Consider the following 12,802-nt stretch of genomic DNA (forward strand, 5'->3'; position numbering starts at 1 on the left):
ACATCTGTACATTATAAAGATTCTCAGCAAAATGAAAAACCCACAGGTAACATCATACTCAATGGTAAAAAACTGAAATATTTTCCTCTAAGATCAGGAATAAGACAAGGATGTGCATTCTCTTCACTTTCATTCTCCATAGTACTGAAAGTCCTAGCCATAGCAATAGACAAGGAAAAGAAGAGACATTTGTATTGGTAAGGAAGAATTTAAATTGCCACTATTTGTTTGCAGATGACAGGTTATGTAGAAAACCCTAGAGACTACTAAACAACTATTAGAATAAGTGAATTCAGTAAATTTGCAGGGTAAAAAATTAATACCCAGAAATCAGTTGCATTTCTATACACTAATAACAGAGTAGCAGAGAGAGAAATTAAGAAAACAGTTTCATTTACAATTGCACCGAAAAGAATAAATTACCTAGGAATAAACTTAACCAAGGAGGTGGAAGACTTATACTCTGAAAATTGTAAAATATTGATGAAACAAATTGAAGATGGCACAAATAAATGGAAAGATATTCTATGCTCATAGATTGGAAAAACTAATGTTGTTAAAATGTCCACATACCCAAAGCAATCTACAGAATCAATGCAATCCTTACCAAAATAACAATAGAATTTTTCACAGAATTAGAGCAAATAATACTAAAATTTGTGTGGAACCACCAATGACCCCAAGTAGCCAAAGGAATCCTGAGAAAGAGAAAAAAAAGCTACAGACATCACAATTCTAGATTTAAGAGACATTACAAAGATGTCATAATCAAAACAATATGATACTGGCACAAAAATAGACACATACATCAATGAAAGAGACAGGGAACCCAGAAATAACCCCACATTTATATGATCAATTGATCTATGACAAAGGAGGCAAAAAATATCCAATGGGGAGAAAACAGTGTCTTCAATAAATGGTGCTGGGAAACTGGACAGCCACATACAAAAGAATGAAACTGGACTGTTTTCTCAAACCATACACAAAAATAAACTCAAAATGGATTAAAGACCTAAATGTGAGACATGAAACCATAAAATTCCTGGAAGAAAATATAGACAGTAATTTTTCTGACATCAGCCATAGAAACATTTTTCTGGATATGTCTCCTGAGGCGAGGGAAACAAAAGCAAAAATAAACTATTGGGACTACACCAAACTAAAAAGCTTTTGCATAGCAAAAGAAACTATCAACAAAACAAAAAAGGAACCTACTGAATGGGAGAAGATATTTGCAAATGATATATCTGATAATGGGTTAATATCCAAAATATATGAGGAATGTATACAACTCAACACAAAAAAAGCAAATAATCCAATTAAAAATGGACAGAGGACCTGAATAGACATTTTTTTTTTAAAGATTTTATTTATTTATTTGAGAGAGAGAGCACATGAGAGTGGGGAGGGTCAGAGGGAGAAGCAGACTCCCTGCTGAGCAGGGAGCCCGATGCGGGACTCGATCCAGGGACTCCAGGATCATGACCTGAGCCGAAGGCAGTCGCTTAACCAACTGAGCCTCCCAGGCGCCCCTGAATAGACATTTTTATAAAGAAGACATTCAGGGTGTCTTCTGGGTGGCCTGGGTGGCTCAGTCAGTTAAGCATCTGCTCAGGTCATTATCCCAGGGTCCTGGGATTGAGCCTCATGTCGGGGTCCCTGCTTAGCAGGGAGTCTGCTTCTCTCTCTGCCCCCCATGCTCTCTTTCTCAAATAAATAAATAAAATCATTTTAAAAAAAGACATCCAGATGGCCAACAGACACATGAAAAGAGGCTCAACATTACTAATCATCAGGGATATGCAAATCAGTGAGATATCACTTACACCTGTCACAATGATAGAATGAAAAAGGCAAGAAATAACAAATGTTGGCAAGAATAACAAATGTTGGCAAGAGAAAAAGCACTGGCACCCTGTTGGTAGGAATGTAAATTGGTACAACTGTGGAGAACAGCATAGAGGTTCCTCAAAAAATTAATAATAGAAATAGCATATAATCCAGAGGTGCCTGCATGGCTCAGTTGGTTAAACATCCAACTTTTGATTTCAGCTCAGATCATCATCTCAGTGTCATGAGATCAAGCTGTGTGTCAGCATGGAGCCTGCTTAGGATTCTCTCTCTCCTTCTCCCTCTGCCCCTTCCCCCACTAACATGCACACTCTCTCTCTCAAATAAATAAATAAATCTTAAAAAAAAGAGAGATATAGTATATGATCCAGTAATTCCACTACTGGGCATTTACCTAAAGAAAACAAAGCACTAATTTGAAAAGATGTATGCACCCCTATGTTTACTACAGCGTTATTTACAATAGCCAAGATATGAAAGCAACCCAATGTCCATCGATAGATGAATAAAGAATACACACACACACGCATGCACACTGGAATATTATGTAGTCAAAAAAAGGATGAGATCTTGCCATTTGCAATAACATAAATAGACATAGAAAGTATTATGCTAAGTGAAATCAGAGAAAGATAAATAGCATATGATTTCACTTAAATGTGGAATCTAAAAGGCAAAATGAATAAACAAACCAAAAGCAGAATCAGATATATAAATATAGAAAACAAACTGATGGTAGCTAGAAGGGAGAAGGCTGGGAGATGTCAAAATGGGTGAAAGGGAATGGAAGATACAGGCTTCCAATTATGGAAGTCATGGAATAAAAGGTATAGCACAGGGAATATGTCAATAATATAATAGCATTGTATGGTGACAGGAGGCAGCTACACTTCTGGTGAACATAGCATAATATATAGAGTTGTTGAATCACTATATTATATACCTGATACTAATATACTAATATTGTGTGAACTATACTCAAAAAATAAATAAAATTTAAAACCAAAAATTCTAAAATTTATATGGAGAGGCAAAAACCCCAGAATAGCCAACACAATATTGAAAGAGAAAAACAAATTTGGAGGTTAGATACCACCTAATATCAAGAGTTACTATGAAGATACAGTAATCAATACAGTGAGGTAGGTATTGGTGAAAGAACAGACAAGTAGGTCAATGGAAAAGAATATAGAGCTCAGAAATAGACCCACCTAAATATAGTCAACTGATTGTTGACAAAGGAGCAAAGGCAATACAATGGAAGAAAGATAAGTCTTTTCAACAAATGGTGCTAGAACAGCAGGATATCCAAGTGCAAAAAAAAAAAAAAGTAGACACAGACCTTATGACCTTCACAAAAAATTTTTTTTAACATTTTATTTATTTATTTGACAGAGAGAGACACAGCAAGAGAGGAAACACAAGCAGAGGGAGTGGGAGAGGGAGAAGCAGGCTTCCTGCTGAGCAGGGAGCCTGATGAGGGGCTCGATCCCAGGTCCTGGGATCATGACCTGAGCCGAAGGCAGATGCTTAACGACTGAGCCACCCAGGTGCCCCAACCTTCACAAAATTTAACTAAAAATGGATCATAAACCTAAAAAATAAAAACCAAAACTATAGTCCTCATGGTAGATAACATTGTCAGAGAAAGACATACCACGATTTCACTCATGTGTGGAATTTAAGAAACAAAACAAATGATCAAAGGAAAAAAAAGAGAGAGAGACAAACCAAGAAACAGACTCTTAACTGTAGAGAACATACTGATCATTTCCAGAAGGGAGGTGGGTGGGGGAATGGGTTAAGTAGGTGATGGGGATTAAGGAGTGCATTTGTAATGTGCATTGGTTGATATGTGGAAGTGTTGAATCACTATATTATACACCTGAAACTAATATTACACTGTATGTTAACTAACTGGAATTTATTTTTATTTTTTTTAAGATTTATTTATTTATTTGAGAAAGAGAAAGAGAGCACTAGGGAGAGGCAGAGGGAGCAGCAGACTCCCTGCTGAGCAGGGAGCCTGAGGCGGGCTTGATCCCAGGACCCCAGGATCATGACCTGAGCCAAAGGCAGATGCTTCAGTTACTGAACCACCCAGGTGCCCCAACTAACTGGAATTTAAATAAAAACTTTTTAAAAATTTATTTTCTGGTTCTTTTTGTAGTTCTTTCTTTCTTTTCTCTTGCTCTCTTTTTTTGTGATTGATGAGTGTAGTATTTTGTTTGGCTTTATTTCTCTTTATTTTTTGTGTATCTGTCATAGTTATTCGATTTGTGGTCACCATGAGGTTCATATATAAGTAAATAGCAGTCCATATTAATTTGATGGACATTTAAGTTCAAACACATTCTTTAGCAACAACAACAATAAAACAGAAAAAGATTTTTTCTTTTTTGTTTTCCCCTTGTCTTCCTTTTCTACTCCTGTCTCCGTATTTTATGTATATGTTGTCATATTTTACATCTTTTTTTCCCTATATTTCTTATGTCCAGTTATGGCCATTTGTTTTCCATTTAAAGAAGTTCCTTTAACATTTCTTGGAAGCTTGGCATAGTGGTGATAAACTCCTTTATCTTTATCTATCCTTTATCTTGTTTGTCTGGGAGACTCTGTCTCTTTTTCAAATCTGGATGATAACATTGCCAGGTATGGCAGTCCTTGTTGTAGGTTTTTTTCCTTTCAGTACTTTGAATATAACATGCCACTCCATGTGGCTTACAAAGTTTTTGCTGAAAAATCATCTGAGAGCCTTATAGGTTTTCCTTTGTAGGTAACTTTTTATTTCTCTCTTGCTTCTTTTAAGATGCTTTCTTTGTCTTTAACCCTTGGCATTTTAATTATTATCTGTTGTGATGTGGACCTCCTTGGGTTCAACTTGTCTGGAACTCTCTCTGCTTCTTTGACTTGAATATTTATTTCCCTCCCTAGGTTAGGAAAGTTTTCAGTTATTATATCTTCAGATAAATTTCCTACACCTTTCTCCCTCTTCTTCTGGGACACCTATAATGCAAATGTTTGTTCACTTGATGTTGTCTAAGGAATCTCTTAATCTATCCTCATTTTTTTTCAGTTCTTTTCTCTTTTTGCTATTCAGCTTGTGTGCTTTCTATTCCCTTGTCTTCCAGATCACTGTTACGTTCTTCCACATCCTCTAATCTGTTGATTTCCTCTAGTTTGTTTTTTATTTCAGTTATTGTATTCTTCAACTCTGATTGGCTCTTTTAATGTCTTCTGTCTCTTTATTGAAAGTGTCATTGACTTAGTCCAATCTTTTCTCCAGCCCAATGAGTATCTTATGATCATTACTTTAAATTCTTTATCAAGCATATTGCTTATCTCTGTTTCATTTAGGTCTTTTTCTGAGGTTTTTTCTTGTTCTTTCTTTTGGAGCATATTCCTCTATTTCCATTTATGTGACTTTCTGTGTTTGTTTCCGTGGATTAGAACTACTTCTCCTAATGTTTAAGGAGTTGTGTGTGGAATCCCCTATGCAAACTGTGTGTGCCTAATGACTTTTTCTGGCTGGCTGGAGTTGTGGCTGTATATGCTAGTCTTTTATACCATGGCTTTTTATAGAAAGAATACCAATAAAAAGAATAATAAAAGAAAAAAGAAAATAATAAAATAAAAGAAGAAAACAAAAAGAAAAAAGTAAAAAGAGAAAGAAAAAAAGAAGAGAATTTTAAAAAGAGAACAAGAAATAAAAGAACAAAACCAAAAAAAAAAATAACAAAACAAGACAAATTTTACAAAGTAAAATTAAATTAAATTAAAATTTAAAACACACACACACACAAACCACAAAACTGCAGCTTGTTTTCTGTGCCTCAGCACCTCAAGGCAGCTGGTGTGGGCTTGTGGTCCCCGGGCTTGCTGGGGTCAAAGGCTCACTGTAAGCCAACCCTAGTGGGTCTGGACTTTTAAGGTGGAAGGGGAGAGAGTGTTCCCGCAATTCCTCAGCACTTTTTAACCATGGCTTTTTTTCCTGTGTCCCAGTGTGTACAGGGTTGGTGTGGTCTTGTAGACCCTGGGCTCGCTGAAGTTGCAAGCTCATAAAGATGACCAGACCCACATGTTACATAGTCTGGACGCTGCTCCATTCTAGGCTCTTAAGGTGGGGTGGGAACCCCAAACTATGTCATTCTCCAGTCCCTCTGATTTGGAGAGATTTCCCACAGCTCCTCTGATGTTTGGCAGATTTCTAGTGTGTCTTTTATATGATAGTTGCTTTTTTAAACTTTGGGTTTTTTCCTATGCCCAAGGACAGAGGGATCTGTTCCTGGTCCCTCAATACTATCCTTCCCCACTACTGTTTGCAGTGTTGGGGGTGGGGATTCCCTTTGTTACTGTAGCTCTGTCTCTCTTGTTCTCTGGCCATTCTCTTTGTCTTTGGTTGTTCAGTCAGACTTCAGTTCTTTCTCACGTGGAATTGTTGTGTTAATAGGTGTAAGTTGGTGTGTTCTGTGAAGGAGGTGAATTCAGAGTCTTCCTATGTTGCCATCTTGAATGGGAATCTCCTGTATTTTAAATTGTATTTTCAGTTCTTCACTGCTGATACATAGTAAAGCAATTGACTTTTATATTTTAACCTTGTATCCTGCAGCCTTGCTATTATAATCATGGAGGTACAGGAGATTTTTTGTCAATTCTTTTGGTTTTTCTACATAGCTGACCATGTCATCTGGGAAAAAAGACAGTTTACTATCTTTCTCTCCAATTTGTATACCTCTTATTTCCTTGCCTTGCCTTACTGCATTAGCTAATACTTGAACTGTGGTGTTGAAAACTAGTGCCTTGTTACTGATCTTAGTGGGAAAACTTATACTAGTCTCTCACCATTAAGTATTATTAGGTATAGGGTTTTTTTTGTAGATGTTCTTTATTCATTTGAGGAAGATCCCTTCTATTCCTAGATTATTGAGAATTTTAATCATTATGGGTGTTGGATTTTGTCAAATACTTTCTCTGCATATTTTGAAATGATCATGTGGTTTTTCTCTTTTTAGCCTATCAGTGTGATGGATTACATTAATTGATTTTTTAATGTTGAACCTGCCTTGCATACCTGAGATAAATCTCACTTGGTAGTGGTATATAAATCTTGTTTGATTCAATTTGCTAATATTTGTTGAGAATTTTTACATTTATGTTCATGAGAGATATTGATCTATAGTTTTTTTATGTTTTATTTTTGAAAAATAGAAGTTAGTTTTATGATAGGAAAAAAGAACATTGTAAATAGAATTTCATTTAATTTTAAATGTACCCATCCAACTTCTGGGAAATAAGAAATGTATTTTATAGGCCTTGCCTCATATTAGGGTAACCTAATTTTGCACACTTAAAACTTATATTAGGAAATAGTCACATGTTGACCCTCTTGAACTCACAGTGTTCATTTAGTAATCAAAATGTAAAAGGCATTTATTTGTCATCATTGAAATCAAGCTCTTCTTTTTTTCTTTTTACTTTTTTATCCTCTTTATCCATTTCTCCCACCCCTCACACTCTGCCTCTGGCAACCACCAATCTGTTCTCTGTATCTATGAGCTTGTTTGTTTTGTTTTTGTTTGTTCATTCTGTATTTTGGGATTCCACATATAATAGAGATCATATGGTACTTGTCTTTCTCTGACTAATTTCACTTAGCGTAATGGCCTGTAGGCCTATCCATGTTGCTATAAGTGGCAAGATTTCTTCTTTATTATGGGTGAATAATTTTCCATTGTATATACATACCATAATTTCTTTATTCTTTCACCTATCAGTGGACACTTGGTTTGGTTTTGTATCTTGCCTACTGTAGATAATGTTGTAGTAAACATAAGGGTGTATATATCTTTTAGAATTAGTTTTTGTTTTCTTTGTATAGATATCCAATATTGGAATTACTGGATCATATAGTAGTTCTATTTTTAAGTTTTTGATGAACCTCCATACTGTTTTCTATAGTGGCTCACCAATTTACATTTCAACCCACAGTGTATAAGGATTTACTTTTCTCCATATCCTTGCCATCACTTATCTCTTGCCTTTTTTTTTTTTTTTTAGTATGGAATGCTTCATGAATTTGCGTGTCATCCTTGTGCAGGGGCCATGCTAATCTTCTCTGTATCATTCCAATTTTAGTATATGTGCTGCCAAAGCGAGCACTCTCTTGCCTTTTTGATAATAGCTATTCTTACAGTGTGATATGATATCTCATTGTGGTTTTGATTTCATTTCCCTGATGATTAATGAAGTTGAGCATCTTTTATTGTGTCTTTTGACTATCTCTGTGTCTTCTTTGGAAAAGCGTCTGTTGAGATCTCCTGCCCATTTTTTAATTGGATTGTTTGTTTTTTGCTATTGAGTTGTATGTGTTTTTCATATATTTTGGATATTAATCCTTTATTACATATAAAACTTTCAAGTATTTTCTCCCATTCACTAGGTTGCCTTTCCATTTTGTGAATGGTTTCTTCTGTTGTGCTGAAGCTTTTTAGTATTACGTAGTCCCACTTACTTATTTTTGCTTTTGTTGCTTTTGCTTTGGTGTCAGATTCTAAAATTCTCAACAAGACCTATGCCAAAGAGCTTACCACATATGTTTTCTTCTAGGAGTTTTATGGTTTCAGGTCTTACATTAACATCTTTAATCCATTTTGAATTTATCTTTGTGTATAGTGTAATTTACTGGTCTAGTTGTATTCTTTTGCATGTTAGGATTTCTGAGCACCATTTAGTGAACAGAGTCTCCTTTTCCCATGGTATATTCTTTCCTCTTTTGTTGTAAATTAATTGGCCATGTAAATGTGGGTTTATTTCTGGGCTCTCTATTCTGTGCCCCTGATCTATGTCTGCTTTTATGCCACTACCACACTGTTTTAATTAGTATAACTTTGTAATGGAGTTTGAAATCAGGGAGTGTGATGCCTCCAACTTTGGTCTTCTATCTCAAGATTGCTTTGGCTGTTCAAGGTTTTTTGTGGTTCCATACAAATTTTAGGATTGTTTGTTCTGTTTCTTTGAAAAATTCCACTGGAACTTTGATAGGAATTGCACTGAATCTCTACATTAATTTGGGAAGTGAGGACATTTTAGCAATAATCAGTCTTCCAACCCATTGGCACAGAATATCTTTCCATTTGTTTGTGACTTCAATGTCTTTTATTAATGTCTTACAGTTATTAGTATACAGGTCTTTCACCTCCTTGGTTAAATTTACTCTTAGGTGTATTTTTTTTTTTAAAGATTTTATTTATTTATTTGACAGAGAGAGACACAGCAACACAGCAGGGGGGAGTGGGTGAGGGAGAAACAGGCTTCCCACCGAGCAGGGAGCCCGATGCAGGGACTCAATCCCAGGACCCTGGGATCATGACCTGAGCTGAAGGCAGGAGCTTAACGACTGAGCCACCCAGGCACCCTCAGGTGTATTTTTTTGAAGCAGTTGTAAACAGGGTTGTTTTATTTCTCTTTCTGATAGTTTATTATTAATGTATAGAAGCATAACAGATTTTTATTATTTTTAATATTTATTTATTTAGAGCATGAGCAGTGAAGGATGGGGCAGAGGGAGATGGAAAGAGAGAATCTTAAGCAGGCTCTATACGAGCTCGATCTCACGACCCTGAGATTATGACCTAAAGCTGAAATCAATAGTCGGACACTTACAGACTGAGCCACCCAGGCACCCCAAAAAGTAATAGATTTTTGAGTATTGATTTTGTATCTTGCAACTTTACTAAATTTGTTTATTAGTGATAACAGTTTTTTTTGTTGGGGCCTTTAGGGTTTTCTATATATTAAATCATGTCTTCTGCAAATAGAGACAATTTTACTTCTGTTTTTTTCTAATTCTGATATTTTTTTTTCCTTGCTTGATTGCTCTAGTTAGAGTTTCAAGTATTGTGTTGAATAGAAGTAGTGAAAGTGGACACCCTCATCTTGTTCCTGGTCTTAGAGGAAAAGCTTTCAGTCTTTCACCATTAAGTATGATGTTAGCTATGGCCTTATCATATATGGCCTTTCTTATGTTGAGGCATATTCCCTCTATACCCACTTTATTGAGAATTTTTATCATAAATGGATGTTAGTTTTTTTCAAATGCCTTTTCTGCATCTATTGAGATGATCATATGATTTTTGTACTTCATTTTGCTAACGTAGTGAATCACATTTACTGGTTTGTGGATGTTGAACCATCCTTGTATCCCTAGAATAAATGCCTCTTGATCATGGTGTATGATCCTTTTTATGTATTGTTGACTTTGGCTTGCTTATATTTTGTTGAGGTTTTTAATGTTTATCAGGGATATTGGTCTGTAACATTGTTTTCTTGTGGCATCTTTGTCAGGTTTTGATACCAGAGTACTGCCGGTCCCATAAAATGAGTTTGGATGAATTCCCTCCACTTCAGTTTTTAACAAGAGCTTGAGAAGGGTTGGTGTTAATTCTTTGAATGCTTGGTAGAATTTATCACTGAAGCTGTATGTTCTTGGACTTTTGTTTATTGGGAAGTTTTTGGTTACTGATTCAGTCTCCTTACCAGTAATCAGTTTGTTCAGATTTTCTATGTCAGCATGATTCAGTCATGGTAGAATGTATGCTTATAGGAATTTATCCATTTCTTTTAGGTTGTCCAAGTGCTTGGCATATACTTGTTCATAGTAGTCTCTTATGATCCTTTGAATTTCTGTGGTATCCAGTTGTAATATCTCTTTCATTTCTGACTTATTCGAGTCCTTTTTTTTCTTGATGACTCTTGCAAAAGTCTTGTTACTTTTGTTTATCTTTGCAAAGGACAACCTCTTAGTTTCACTGATCCTATTGTCTTTTTAGTCTCTATTTCATTTATCTCTGCTATAATCTTTTTTATTTCCTTACTCCTATTAACTTTTTTTTTTTTTTTGTCCTGTAAGGTGTAAAGTTAGGTTGTTTATTTGAAACATCTCTTGTTTCTTGAGGTAGGCATTTATCACTGTGAACTTTGCTCTTAGAAGTGCTTTGGGTGCCTCACACAAATTTTGGTATGTTAGATTTCCATTTTTATTTGTCTCAAGGTATTTTTTTCTTTCTCTTTTGATATTTTCTTTGCCTCATTGGTTGTTTGGTAGCACATTGTTTAGTCTCCACATATTTTTGAATTTTTGAGTCTTCCTGTAATTAATTTCTAATTTTATACTATTGTGCTTGGAAAAAAATGCTTGATATGACTTCACTTCTCCTAAATTTATTATGATTTGTTTTCTGTTCTAACATATGATCTATCCTGCAAAATGTTTCATCTGTGCTTTGGAAGGATATGTACTCTGTTATTTTTGGATGTAATGTTCTATGTATATCTGTTAAATCCATCTGACCTAATTAACATTTAGGCCAATGATCCTGTATTGATTTTTTATCTGCTTGATCTATCCATTGCTATAAGTGGGGTGTTAAAACCTCCTACTATTATTATATTTGCAGTCTATTTCTCCTTTTAGGCCTATTAATTTTTGCTTTCTATACTTAGGTGCTTCTTATTGGGTACATAAATATTTACAAGTGTTATATCCTCTTGATGTATTGACCTCTTTATCATGATGTAAGTCCCATCTTTGTCTCTTATTACAACTTTGTTTTAAAGTCTTTTTGTCTGTTATAAGTATAGCTACTCTAGCTGTTTGTTTGTTTCCATTAGCATGGAATATCTTTTTCCAACCTTTCACTTTACATCTAAAGTGAGAGTCTTGTGGGGAGCATATAGATGGGTCTTGTTTTTTGTTTTTGTTTTTTAATCCACTCAGCCAGTCTATGTCTTGATTAAAGAATTTAGTCCATTTGTATTTAAAGTAATTATTGATAAGCATGTGCTTATTGCCATTTCATTATTGTTTACTGGCTGGTTTTGTACTTCCTCTCTGTTTCCTTTCTTCTTTTGCTCTCTTCCCTTGTGGCTTAATGACTTCCTTTAGTAGTTTACTTATATTCCTTTCTCTTTGTCTTTTGTGTATTTGTTACAGGTTTTTGCTTTGTTATTACCATGAGGCTTATGTATGAAAACTTAGAGTATATTTTAAGTTGATAACAATTTAAGTTTGATTCCATCTGAAGCTCAACATCTTTACTCTTACCACTGATAGTTTATATTTTTGATAACACATTTTACATCTTTTTTTTTTTTTTAAAGTAAGCTCTACACCCAATGTGGAAATTTAACGCACAACCCAAAAATCAAGAGTCGCATGCTATACTGACTGAGCCAGCCTGGTGCCCCACATTTTACATCTTTTTATCTTGTGTATCCCTTAACCGATTAATTGCAATCATAGTTTTTTTTTTTTTTTACTAGTTTTGTCTCTTAACCTTTATGCTCACTTTATAACTGATTAATCCACTATTTTTTTTTTTTTTTAGGATTTTATTTATTTGACAGAGACATAGCAAGAGAGGGAACACAAGCAGGGGTAGTGGGAGAGGGAGAAGCAGGCATCCTGCAGAGCAGGGAGCCTGATGCGGGGCTCGATCCCAGGACCCTAGGATCATGACCTGAGCCGAAGGCAGATACTTAATGATTGAGCCACCCAGGACCCCTAATCCACTATTTTGACATGTATTTACCTTCCCAGTGAGATTTATTCTGTCATCCATTTTCTTGTTACTAATTAATGCCCTTTCTTTTCAGCTTAAAGAAGTCCCTTTAACATTTCATGAGACTGTTTTAATGGTGATGAACTCCTTTAGCTTTTGCTTATACGGAAAAACTATCTCTTCTTCAATTCTGACTGTTAACTGGGTAGGGTAAAATTTTTTTTTTAATTTTATTTTTTATTCCAGTATAATTAACATACAGTGCTATATTATTTTCAGGTAATATAGCATAATGACTCAACAATCCTCTACTTTCTTCATGCTCATAAAGATAAATGTACTCTTAATCCCCTTTATTTATTACAACCTTTATCACCCCTCCCCCAGCT

General features: G+C 35.1%; 1 long non-coding RNA gene and 1 other non-coding gene across 3 annotated transcripts in view; one reads left to right on the forward strand and one right to left on the reverse strand.

Moving 5' to 3' along the window:
• The window catches only part of LOC145720122 (uncharacterized), a 43,712-nt gene that overhangs the window by 6,045 nt on the left and 24,865 nt on the right, over positions 1–12,802 (forward strand). The window lies entirely within an intron of this gene.
• Positions 7,907–8,013, reverse strand: LOC115939060 (U6 spliceosomal RNA). The gene has a single exon (XR_004074015.1). It is a non-coding gene; the product is annotated as a U6 spliceosomal RNA (small nuclear RNA).

Source organism: Leptonychotes weddellii, chromosome 2 (genome assembly GCF_054177405.1).
Source record: "Leptonychotes weddellii isolate Sample4059 chromosome 2, ASM5417740v2, whole genome shotgun sequence".
Lineage (NCBI taxonomy): Eukaryota > Metazoa > Chordata > Mammalia > Carnivora > Phocidae > Leptonychotes > Leptonychotes weddellii.